We start from the raw sequence: 11900 nt of genomic DNA, 5'->3' as shown, positions 1-11900 counted from the left end.
GGAATACATTCATTCTGCTGGGGGACTTTGAAAATGTATCACATGATAATTTTTTATTTCTGCAACAGATTGACCTGCAAACTTGCATTTTTTTGGGTTCATAGTCAAATGATTTTTTCATTTTTCTGAGCATGGAGAAACCATCCTAGGATGGATTCCTAGGCCATCAGAGTTGGATAACGTGCCATAGATAATTAACAAATCAGAAAATCCACATATGGGCAATTCAGAGGTGGCTATATATTGCTTTACTGTCAAGTTGAAGAAAATCAAAAAGAATGTCCAAATGTGTCCTTTCAAGTACACAATCAGTACATTACTTTAATATAAAAAAGAAGTATAATGGAGAAAGAGCTATGTTTTCCAGGTGCCTAAATCATTGCATCATGTTCTTCTCTAACTACGAAAAAGGTTTGCATTTACTCTCAACACATATTTCATTTGGCTTGTTGACAGTTTATGAAGGACAAGAAGAATTTCTCCCTTCATGTCTGATCAAATGCACAGAGAAGTGCCAGCAATTAACTTAAAACTTTGGCAATGGTGATGTCCCATGCCTCATTTCACAATAGGTCTGTAATTCTGACCCCATAATGATTTCTTTCCTCGGTAACTTATTCCCTCTGTTATCCACTGCTTGCTTGTCATAGGTCTGCAGCCTTGAACACTTTTGCCTCTATAAATCTCTAAAAGCACAGATCTTCATGCAGTTTATGAAAATGTGAAACAAAGCATGTATGGATGGAAAGTTTTACCTCTTTGTCCACATTGAACTGTGTAAAAACAAACCATAAAACGGGGATTTGGGGGTTTTATTCCAAACAATTTTGCATAATTCAAAATTTATGTCTATAGTCATGAATTTTTTTAAAAATTAATATTGATGGTAACTCTGCTGGTAGCTACTGAATGTAAAGGTATTTGATATGGCTCTAATAGCATTCAAAGTGTTTTATTTGTATCCATTGTGACAATTCCTCATAATTTTCCAGCTTGGGATATAAGTTCAGTGAAATTAAAACTGCATGACCCAAATGTATGTGATATATTACCTTCAGTGTCAATTATCAGGTTTCCATGATTATATTTTAAATCTGACTCATCCTTTCATGCTCAATCCTCCATGAAGCCAGTCACCATCTCAACTCACACAGGCTCTTCCTTCTGTGAACAACAGCACTGGACATAAACCACGTGTTAGAGTAAATTAGCTCTAATAATTTTATGTGTGGTTTTCTCTTTCACACAACTAAAATGTAAGTACCGCATTTCCCCAAGTACAGAGCAATTATGTCTTCCTTTCATTCCTATTACACACACCAGTAGCCTCTCATTCATTTATTCAAAGGTGCACTCATTTGACAAATTGATAAGCAACTTACATATGTCAAACACAGTGCTAAGCACCAGGATTATAAGTCAGTAACGCACTCTCAAGGAACACAGTTTAATGGAGAAACAAACAGGTATACATATGCTTACAGTGCAATGATAAGAGTTAGCACTGGGGCCAGGCATGGTGGCTCGTGCCTGTAATCCCAGCATTTTGGCAGGCCAAGACAAACAAACTGCTTGAGTTTAGGAGTTCAAGACCAGCCTGGGCCACATGGCAGGACATCCATCTCTTCAAAAAACATGCAAAAATATTACCCAGGCATGTTGGCACACACCTGCAGTCCCAGCTACTCAGGCAGCAGAGGCACAAGAATTTTTAAATCAGTTTTTCCTCATTTTTAATACAATACATTAAAAGTTATGTGTGGCTGAACATGGTGGCTCATGCCTATAATCCTTGCACCTTGAGAGGGAGGTGGATCACCTGAGATCAGGAGTTCAAGACCAGCCTGATCAACATGATGAAACCCCATCTCTACTAAAAATACAAAAAATCAGTTGGGCATCGTGGTGCATGCCTGTAATCACAGCTACTAAGGTGGCTGAGGCAGGAGAATTGCTAGAACCCCGGAGGCAGAGGTTGCAGTGAGCCAAAATCACACCACTGAACTCCAGCCTGAGCAACAAAAGAAAACTCCATCTCAAAAAAAGAAAAGTGTGTGCAATGTTAAAGTTCTTTGTTGGAAGTCTTCTGTGGAAAAGCTACTCTATAAATAACACAAATAAACTAATTACTAAGTATTGGATTCACTTTTAAGAAGAGTAAATAAAACTCTCATTGGAAGAAAAACGTGTTAAGCTACCTGAGGCAGCTTGCCTTATATAGGAGCTAAATGTATTTATTTCCAAGAATGAGTGTATTTTACTCACTAAGATGAGACTTGATTATACTTTTCCTTTCTATAATCCCTGAGGGTCAGGTAATTCTATATGGTGGTATCCTTCTTGGGTTAAATAACTGTGTATACACTGTGGGAACAGGGCAGGAAAAAAAGTCAAATACGATACTAAGAACTATACTCAACGGAATCATTCTATTTACTGTATAAGGGGCCAGAGATTCTCAGCAATAAGATTTTCTAAAATAAACCAACAAAATAAATAGGAAGTGTTCCTCCTTTGCTACAGCTTAAATCTATCAGGAAACAGTAATAATGATATTTATCAGTTAATAATAATTTATTTTGAACCTAAAAATGTGCTAGGGACTCTGTATATTTTTTCATTATCATACAACCCTGAAAGTTAGGCATTATTACTTTCATTCAAAAGTACTCAGTAAATGTTTGTTAAATTCATGACTAACTACTTTACCTAGCTAAGTACTCAAGAAACAGTTCAATTTACCCATCCAACAATAAAAGTTTGGCAAATTCCATGTGTCATGGACCTAGCAAATCTCCCAGCTCCCTTGGAATCTGAACCTAGTTGGTACTTACAGAGAAATAAACAGCTATGCAAATATAACTCACCCATGGTACTTGGCACATATTAAACATTTACTGAATAATTGCATGAATAAATGAATGAATGAATGAATGAACGAATGACAAAAGTGCTCCAAAGCCAGTGTATTGAAGAACCTCTTAAAAGACCAGAGTGGGAATGCACATTGCTTCATTCTGAAACAGACAGCCAAAACGAGCATCTTTCCATCAGTGCGTAGGAGTAACTTTCATTCTCCTCTTCTCACCTTTCCCATACCGCTTCATAACAGCTTAAAGCGAAATGGAAGAAAGAAAGTAGCAAGAGGAGAGAAACTGAACATCACTACCCTTCGTCTTAACAATGAAAGAGTTGGGACAAATTCGATGGATTTGATCAATGGATCTAACAAAATAATTTGAGACTTTATGGCTTATTGATCAAGGAACTATGCCTGAGAGGTGCCCATCCATCACCTTTGAGGCCAGAGAACTCCCAGAGAAAACACTTCTTCTGCTGCAAATCACAGTCACCTTTCTCAATTCAAAAGTTCAATGGCTCTGGAGCCCAGAGAAACCTCAGCAAGGCCTAACAAGACATTATTCTTTCTGCAGGAGAGAAGAGGAGAAGAAAGAACAGTTAGCAGACAATCAACTCGAAACTGGGTATGCACTATGAATGTGATCTTCACCATGACCTTGTCAGATAAGTGATGAGATTCTTATTTGACAGATATAGAAAGTGAGGCTCAGAACAGTTCAGTGGCCCACCAGACACACAGCTAGTCCGTGAGTTTGCACCAAATCTCTATCTCACTCTTCATCTCCGGCCAACTCATTGGACTACACAGGGATATATTTCCTTTGGGAGTTGTTGAGTCAGAATAGCTCAAGGAAGGAATTACAATATCCAGATAAAAACAGCTTATTCCAATCCTTATAGAATTCATTTTTCAAGAAAAAAAATGAGCAACTGCAAGATATCAACATTTTTCTAAGCACTGGAATATAGCAGTGATCAAAGGTAAACAAAGACCTTCCCTTCTGATTTAAGGAACAGAAAATATGTAATAAATGTGTGTGGGTTTTTTGAGGTGTAGGGGTGTGTGTGTGTGTGTGTGTGTGTGTGTGTGTGTAGTAAATTTACTTTATGAGAAAAAATATTTTTCTTTAAAGCATCACTAACCTTTTTTTAATATGATACATTGAAGCTTTCTTCCTAATTTCTAGAAGAAACCTAGGGCACTGTATGGCTTTTCTCATCCTTTCCAGGTATTTATTATTCAACAGTCTTATTTTCAGAAATTTAAATTCTAATCTAACTTAATATCAAAATATCACCGCCTCATCAATTTTTAGATTTTAGCTTATCTTCCAGCTTGGACTAAGAAATCTGCAACAGGAAAGGGATAGATAATCGGGTTAGAGTCCTATTTTTTAGTCTTCTTTGTACTTCATTTTGTCACCCTTAATCCTTCCAGGGCTGGGGAATAGGAAGGAGGGAGGAGAGGAAGGACAGTTAAGAGGCAGGATAGGTCTTAGTTCAGTAAACTCTAGTCTAGCCCTTTCTTTTATGGAGAACTTTGCAGGTCTTTAGGTGATCTCCTCTCTCAGGATACCTCCTTTAGAAGCATTTCTTGACAAAAGCCTTGCCTTCCAATCAAGTCATTTATGACCTACCCATCTACTCACCCTCCAACCTGCAGCCCTGCTGTAACAGTCTGTGCACCACCTCTAGCCTTTCTGCTGAGTGCCTTCCACTGGCAGGAAACTCTCTTAAGTAAGGTTCTCTTTGGGAAAATCAAAGGCTGGGCACTTGTTCAGGTCTACCTTCTCCTCCAAAAAACATGATCATCTTTGTCTCACCATCAGTTAACGTAGCTTCCTCTCATTGTAGCCCTATCCACTCACTCTATCTTCAGAGAGGGGCTCCCAAAGCAGAAATTCTGCATCAGTCTCTGTGTCTGCCAATCTTCCACCCCGACCTTCCACCCCGACTTGTCTAGACAGACAAGTCACATTTGCTGAGCAGTTTTCTTGTAAATTATGTACTTGGTTTATGCTAAAGAGGAAGTTTCCCTCCCCTCAAGGGGAGAGACTCAATAAACAAGATAGCATTGGCGTCTCTCTTCAGAGAGACCTGTACTCTCCGGTCTTCCTCTTATCAGTCATCTCACATCTGCTTACATACCCTTGAGATGAAGGGCTAAGAGCCACTGGAGAATTTTTTAAGCCTCCTCTCATAGATATACATAGAAAAGTTATGACACTCTTCTTTATTAAGTACAAGCAATTAACACCTTTTGCTTTCACCTTTGCTGCCTGAGATAAATCTAGAAAAACAGAAAAATTTGTATTATGTGACCTGTTACATACATAACATAACTTCACTTAGTAATGAGTGCAATGAAAAACAGTAAAGCAGAGAAAAGGACAGAGAATGTCAAAAGGGTGAGTTTTAGGAACAAATCCAGATGAAGCAAGGAGGTGAGATGCAAAAATCGGGAAAAGGCATTAAGGCAAAGGAAACAGCAAATGCACAAGCCCTAAGATGGGAATGAGCGAGGTATATTCAAGAAGGAAGAAGAAGGTCAATGTAGATAGAGTTGAATGAGGACAAGAAGTGACAGAAGTTAATATAAGAGAGGTGGACAGGGACAAAATCACACAGGCCCTTTCAGGGCATAAGCTGGCATTTGGATTTGACTCAGAGTGATGGAAATCACTGGAGAGTTTCAAGCAGAATGGTATCATGAGTCTGGTTTCTGTGTTTCAGAGACCACTATGGCTGCTATGTGAATAACATACAATGGAGTTATAATAATCCATATGTGCGGCCGGGCATGGGGGCTCAAGCCTGTAATCCCAGCACTTTGGGAGGCTGAGGCGGGTGGATCACGAGGTCAAGAGATCGAGACCATCCAGGTCAACATGGTGAAACCCCATCTCTACTAAAGATACAAAAAATTAGCTGGGCATGGTGGCGCATGCCTGTAATCCCAGCTACTTAGGAGGCTGAGGCAGAAGAATTGCCTGAACCCAGGAGGCAGAGGTTGCAGTGAGCCGAGATCACGCCATTGCACTCCAGCCTGGGTAACAAGAGCGAAACTCCGTCTCAAAAAAAAAAAAAAATATCCATATGTGCAAACGATGCTGAGGACCTAGTGAGAGTATTGTGCTTGACGTGCACATTTGGTTAGTTATGGAACCTACACCAACAGAGCAATAAAGAGCAACACAAGATGCTGTGTAAAACCCTTCCAGTTATCCTTGAGACATCCTCTATTAAAGGTGTGGAATGTGGGGCCAGAAGTGGGAAGGGATGTATTTAAGATCACGGAGATCGTTTAATGCAATGTAGGAAGTAAAGTTAATATGTATTAAAGATATTCAAGAGGAAAGCCTTTGAAAAACATGCTTGGACTCTATTTCTGCATAACAAATCACCCAAACTTCGTAGCCTAAAACAAAAACCATCATTTTATAATATAATTAAGAGTATAAGTAAAAATACTGAGATAGGATACAGAAAAATACTTCAGGCAATCAGAAGTATTTAAGGATAAATCAAAAAGAAATGGGGACAGGATCAAGACATACTATACAAAACACAGAAGGCAAAATGATATCTGCCTGTATCAGATGGCTACACAAACACAGATATGTGCACACACACACGTACACAACTTCAACACCCAGAAACCAGCAACCCAAAACTGTGATAGCATCCACGCTGATCAGGACTCTTTCTCCATAGCTATTATGGCAACTGGTGACTATGCTCCACGGCTTCTGTAAACATTTATGTATCCTTAGAGAGCTTCCTCTCTCCTACTGGCGAAGGTTTGTTGATGGTCATCCTCTCAGCTCAGAGCAAAGTAATTTCTTTGGAATCCTGTTATCATCCATCCTCCTCACGTGAACAGCCTGGAGAAGCAGAGTTGCAAAGTGCATGGCTTCGGTGCCAGCGGATTGGACGGGCTCCAGGTTCTTACTCTTAGCGACCTTGTTCTGCCATTTGATGTTAAATATAGAATGTAAGGGGGAGGGTGAGAACTCTGGAGTCCCAGACAAATTCAAATTCTTCCCGTCTCTTCATCTGTCACCATCTGCTTATCCCTCTATTTTATGGTGCTTATCATCAAAGTGCTCAGTTACTCCCAGTTTTTTTATTCTGCTGCAAGTGAATCCACCCTATTTTTTTTTCTTCTTCTTCTTTTATTTATTTATTTATTTATTTATTTGAGAGGGAGTTTTGCTTTTTCATCCAGGCTGGAGTGCAGCAGCGCTATCTCAGCTCACTGCAACCTCCACCTTCTGGGTTCAAGCGATTCTCCTGCCTCAGCCTCCCAAGTAGCTGGGATTATAGGTACCCACCACCACACCCAGTTAATTGTTATATTTTTCATAGAGACGGGGTTTCACCATGTTGGCCAGGCTGGTCTCAAACTCCTGACCTCATGATCTGCCCACTTCAGCTCCCACTCCTAAAGTGCTGGGATTATAGGCAGGAGCCACCACACCTGGCCGAATCCACTCTTCTGTAGTGGGACACGATGCTTAATAATGTCACAGCTACTAATGACACAATGAAATATAAACTAGGCAGACTGATTTTGCTACAAGTCTCAGTAGACCACAAATTAAAGTAGAAAACATCAGACTATAGGAAACACTTTATATAAAAGCTGCCCAAAAGAGAAAACTTCTGGCATTTGTGAAGAACATGTACATTCTGCCCAATCTCCTGTATTTTTTATATTTTTGGCTACTCTACAACAACATAATTTTCAAAAGATTTGACAAGTAAGTACCATGGTATAGTGAGAAACAATATATTAAGTCTTAGATATCCTAGATAGAAATAAATCTCATGTATCACCATGTTTAGCCCAAGGCCGCTGAAAGCTTGCTCCATAGTCTTTGACAGTCACACTAGGCCTCGGTTTTCTGATCTGTTAAATAAAAAAGCAAACTGAGTGATTTCTCTGTTTCTTTTTAGGTTCATGATTTGAAAATTCAAAATATTGTGAGAGATATATCTCAGTTAAATAGAATATTCCATTAACTAGAACTTACACTCTCCCACATTCTGTTTAAAGTTCTACTATAATAGTAACGATAGTCATATACTTTATCTGTATATCATTAAACTTCATAAACATTTTATACACATCTATTCTTTTATTTTAACTTCAGAATGTCATTCAAAACTAATAGATGATGATGGCCAGGTGCGATGGCTTATGCCTGTAATCCCGGCACTTTGGGAGGCCCAGGTGTGAGGATCAGTTGAGGTTGGGAGTTCAAGACCAGCCTGACTAACATGGAGAAACGCCATCTCTACTAAAAATACAAAAAAATTAGTTGGCTGTGGTGGCACATGCCTGTAATCCCACCTACTCGGGAGGCTGAGGCAGTAGAATCACTTGAACTCAGGAGGCAGAGGTTGCGGTGAGCCGAGTTGGCACCATTGCACTCCAGCCTGGGCAACAAGAGTGAAACTCGATCTCAAAATAACAAAACAAAACAACAACAAAAACAACTAACAGATGATCCATATTTCTGTGCCCTAGCAACTATATGATATTGAAGGGATGGATGTAATTATATGACAGGCAAAAATACTCTATTTGGGTATTTTTGTACTATTTATTTTCTCGAATAAAAGAAACACTTTAAGATCTTTCAAGCGATGAATGAATGGTGAAAACTAAAGTTGTAGAAACGTAAGTCATTCAATATGTTCTGGTATCAGAGCATTATAATAATCTTTCAGGGACATGTGGAAAAAATATCCAAGCTCAACTGTGGCTCCAAGTCAAAGCTAATGTTTCGCACACATTATTCTATTTAAATTTCGCAATGCCCCAAATCATTTCTAATTAAAGCAGAATTGTTCATCTCATTTGATAGATGAATCAACTGCGGCTTGAGGAAGGTAAGTGACTTGTCCAAAATCACGAAGTAATTGAGAGGAAATCAGGACCTAATAGAATCAAAGAATTCCAAGTTTTAGGGATCGTAAAGGTCATCTAATGAAACATCTCATGTGAGGCTTTGATCCTGTGGCAATGATGTCAAATTTCCATTCAAAGCTGGAGCTTTCTTTCCATATGACAGATTTTTGACTAGGATGTGCTTCCCAGCCAGGGACCACATCTGCCAGACTCTCTTGGATCTAGGTGAGATCATATGACCACTTATCACCAATAGAACGTGAACAGAAGTGATATATGTCATTTCTGGGCCAAGATAGCTAAGGAGCAGCTCTTCTTATTCCTTCCTAACCTTCTGTTTTCCTGGCTCAGAGGACTTTAGCTAAGGCTAAAGGAGATGATAGAGACAAAGATAGAAGGAGCCTGGTGCCCTGAGTCACCACAAGGAAGAAAGTCACCTGCTATAATGAAATCTGCCACAAGTATGTAGTGAAATTCTGTTCACTACAGAAACAAGAATTAATCTTAAATTGTGTTAAGACATTGATGTTAGAGATTTACTTTTTTCTATTATTAGCATTATCCCAGCAAATAGAAATTCCCCTGCAATTCCTTACCTCCCTCCATCTAAACATAGTAACAAGGGCTCCATCTAAATATAATAACAAGAGCATTCCATATAGCTTCTGACTGTGAAAAAACTTTTCACTACATTGAGCAGAATTTATTTTCTATTATCCCAGTTTGATTATAGTATGCCTTTCAAACTCTCACAGAACTAACGAAAACTTCTTCCATGTGACTTATGTCTGCCACGATCCCTTATCATGGACTATATTTATTATAGACTAATGACACCTTATAGAAACAAGGTTTCCACAACAAGACCATAAGTGTCCTCTTCCTTGGAAGTATCTGATATAATTCTGGGCAAAAAAAATGGGGTAACGAATACTGAGTGTCTTGTGCAAGCTTGATTGATTTTGAAGTTAAGTTGTCATCTACTTTAGAAGCATTTCCAAATCCATCCAGACCAAGTTATTTTCTTTCTCTACTGTATTCCTACAACATCCCACATGTTTTTTCCGTTATAACCTTTCCACATCATATTATAATTGTAACCTTCCCTTAAAACTCCAAAGGTATCTGGGCTCATTCTGTCACCAGCAAGCAGTCCATTTAACATAGGTTCAGAGCCACAGTTCACACAACTCCAGGGGACACCACTGCCATGGTAGTCTAAGGCTGTGCTATACAGTGGCCTCATCACGGAACTTCTTGGAGCCCAGAAAGTGATGACAGTGATGCAAATATTTTCTTACACATTGTTTCCCTTAGGTTACCCCTCAGTCCTCTTTGCAGGTCCCTGGAGATTTCACATGATTCCCTTGCTTCCTCCTTTTCTATTATTCTCACTCTGCCCAAACAAACCTAAGCTTTATCCTACATACTTTTCATGCCTCATATTCAAACAAAGCAAACATAAGGTATTCAGAATGGGGCAGCAAGATGACAAAGAATTTCAAACTTGCGAATACTGATCACTGTAAAGCATAGCTTAAGAAATCATTATGTTAAAAGACACTTGTCTCCATGAGGGGGATGTTTGAAGTGAGGGAGGAGATTCAACAGCTGGACGAGGAGAGACAAAGAGAGTGAAAAAAGAGGAGAGCCCATCATTTCCCATGAATTCCTGATTTGTTTGTATGTCTTCTCTTCTAAATAATTATATGTTTATTTCTCGCATATTTAAAACTTCTACAGGGCCAGGCGCTCGTGCCTGTAATCCCAGCACTTTGGGAGGTTGAGGAGGGTGGATCACGAGGTCAAGAGATCGAGACCATCCTGGTCAACATGGTGAAACCCCGTCTCTACTAAAAATACAAAAAACTAGCTGGGCATGGTGGGGCATGCCTCTAATCCCAGCTACTAGGGAGTCTGAGGCAGGAGAATTGCCTGAACCCAGGAGGCGGAGGTTGCGGTGAGCCGAGATCGCGCCATTGCACTCCAGCCTGGGTAACAAGAGGGAAACTCCGTAAACTTCCACAACACTAGGTGCTAGGCATTGTTCTAACTATTTTGCAAAAGTGAATTCATTTAACCTTTTAACTGGTCCCTACATAGGATGTATTGCTGTCACCATTTCACAGATGAGGAAACTGGAGACAGAGGCTTTATTACCTGCCTGAGATCAGCATCATGGAGGTCACTGGTGTTGCCTCCTTGCCTTGTTCTCATTAACAAGTTGGAAAGGATTTCTAGTTTGCTGTTTTAGAGATAACGAAAATAAAGCTTGGCTCAGAAAGTTTAATTGACATGCCCAAGTTCACGTGGCTGGCTGCTAAACTAAACTTTGGATGAGGACTTTGGATGGAAATCCTTTGCTTTTCATACTTGCAAATGTTGTTTGTGGAAATTTATTTGAGATAAGTTTTATGCTGGGCCTCCAGGTAGGTTTAATCTTTTGCTTGTTTTTTGCTTCTTGGAACCACAATAAATAAAGGTTCTACTAACTTGGTGGAAAGTCTTATCCTGAATCTAAGGCAAACATTTTCCTCTTGTTTATCAGATCTTCGGTGTACTAAGAGGAGGGACAGAGGGCGAGGAGCTCCAACTCTTCCACCAAACAGCTGTGATTCTGAATGAGTTATTTAACCTCACTGGTCTTATATTTTATATTTTTGCACATAAAACAAAGAGATTGGATTAAATATGTGTTAGGTCCTGTGTGAGTTGACATAGAGAGTGTAGGTGAGCTTCATTGCAAGCAAGTCCAGTGAAAAGCAATACAATTAGGTAGAAATTATCCAAACCTTAACTGTAGACAAGGGGTTATGAACTCTAAGCTGTGGCCTGAGGAATGGATTTGAGAATTTATTGTAGACTGCTAAGAACATCAGCCCAATGTGCTGTGGCCTCAAAGGTCAATGAAGTGATAAGATATTATCCAAAAAGGTGAAATATAAATAAAAAGGTAAAATGTAACAATCAAAAAAGCAGAGCACATTTAGCATTTACCCAGAAAACAGAACCAGTATGTTCCTATCTGAAATGCAATGCTCTCTATGTCACTACATCTCTTGAAACAGTCTGAGGAATTAGAACAAATCTAGAAAGAGAACATTTTAATGGTTTTGAGCCT

The sequence above is a fragment of the Callithrix jacchus genome, chromosome 18 (genome assembly GCF_049354715.1).
Source record: "Callithrix jacchus isolate 240 chromosome 18, calJac240_pri, whole genome shotgun sequence".
In the NCBI taxonomy this organism is placed as follows: domain Eukaryota; kingdom Metazoa; phylum Chordata; class Mammalia; order Primates; family Cebidae; genus Callithrix; species Callithrix jacchus.
Note: the sequence above shows the minus strand (reverse complement) of the source record.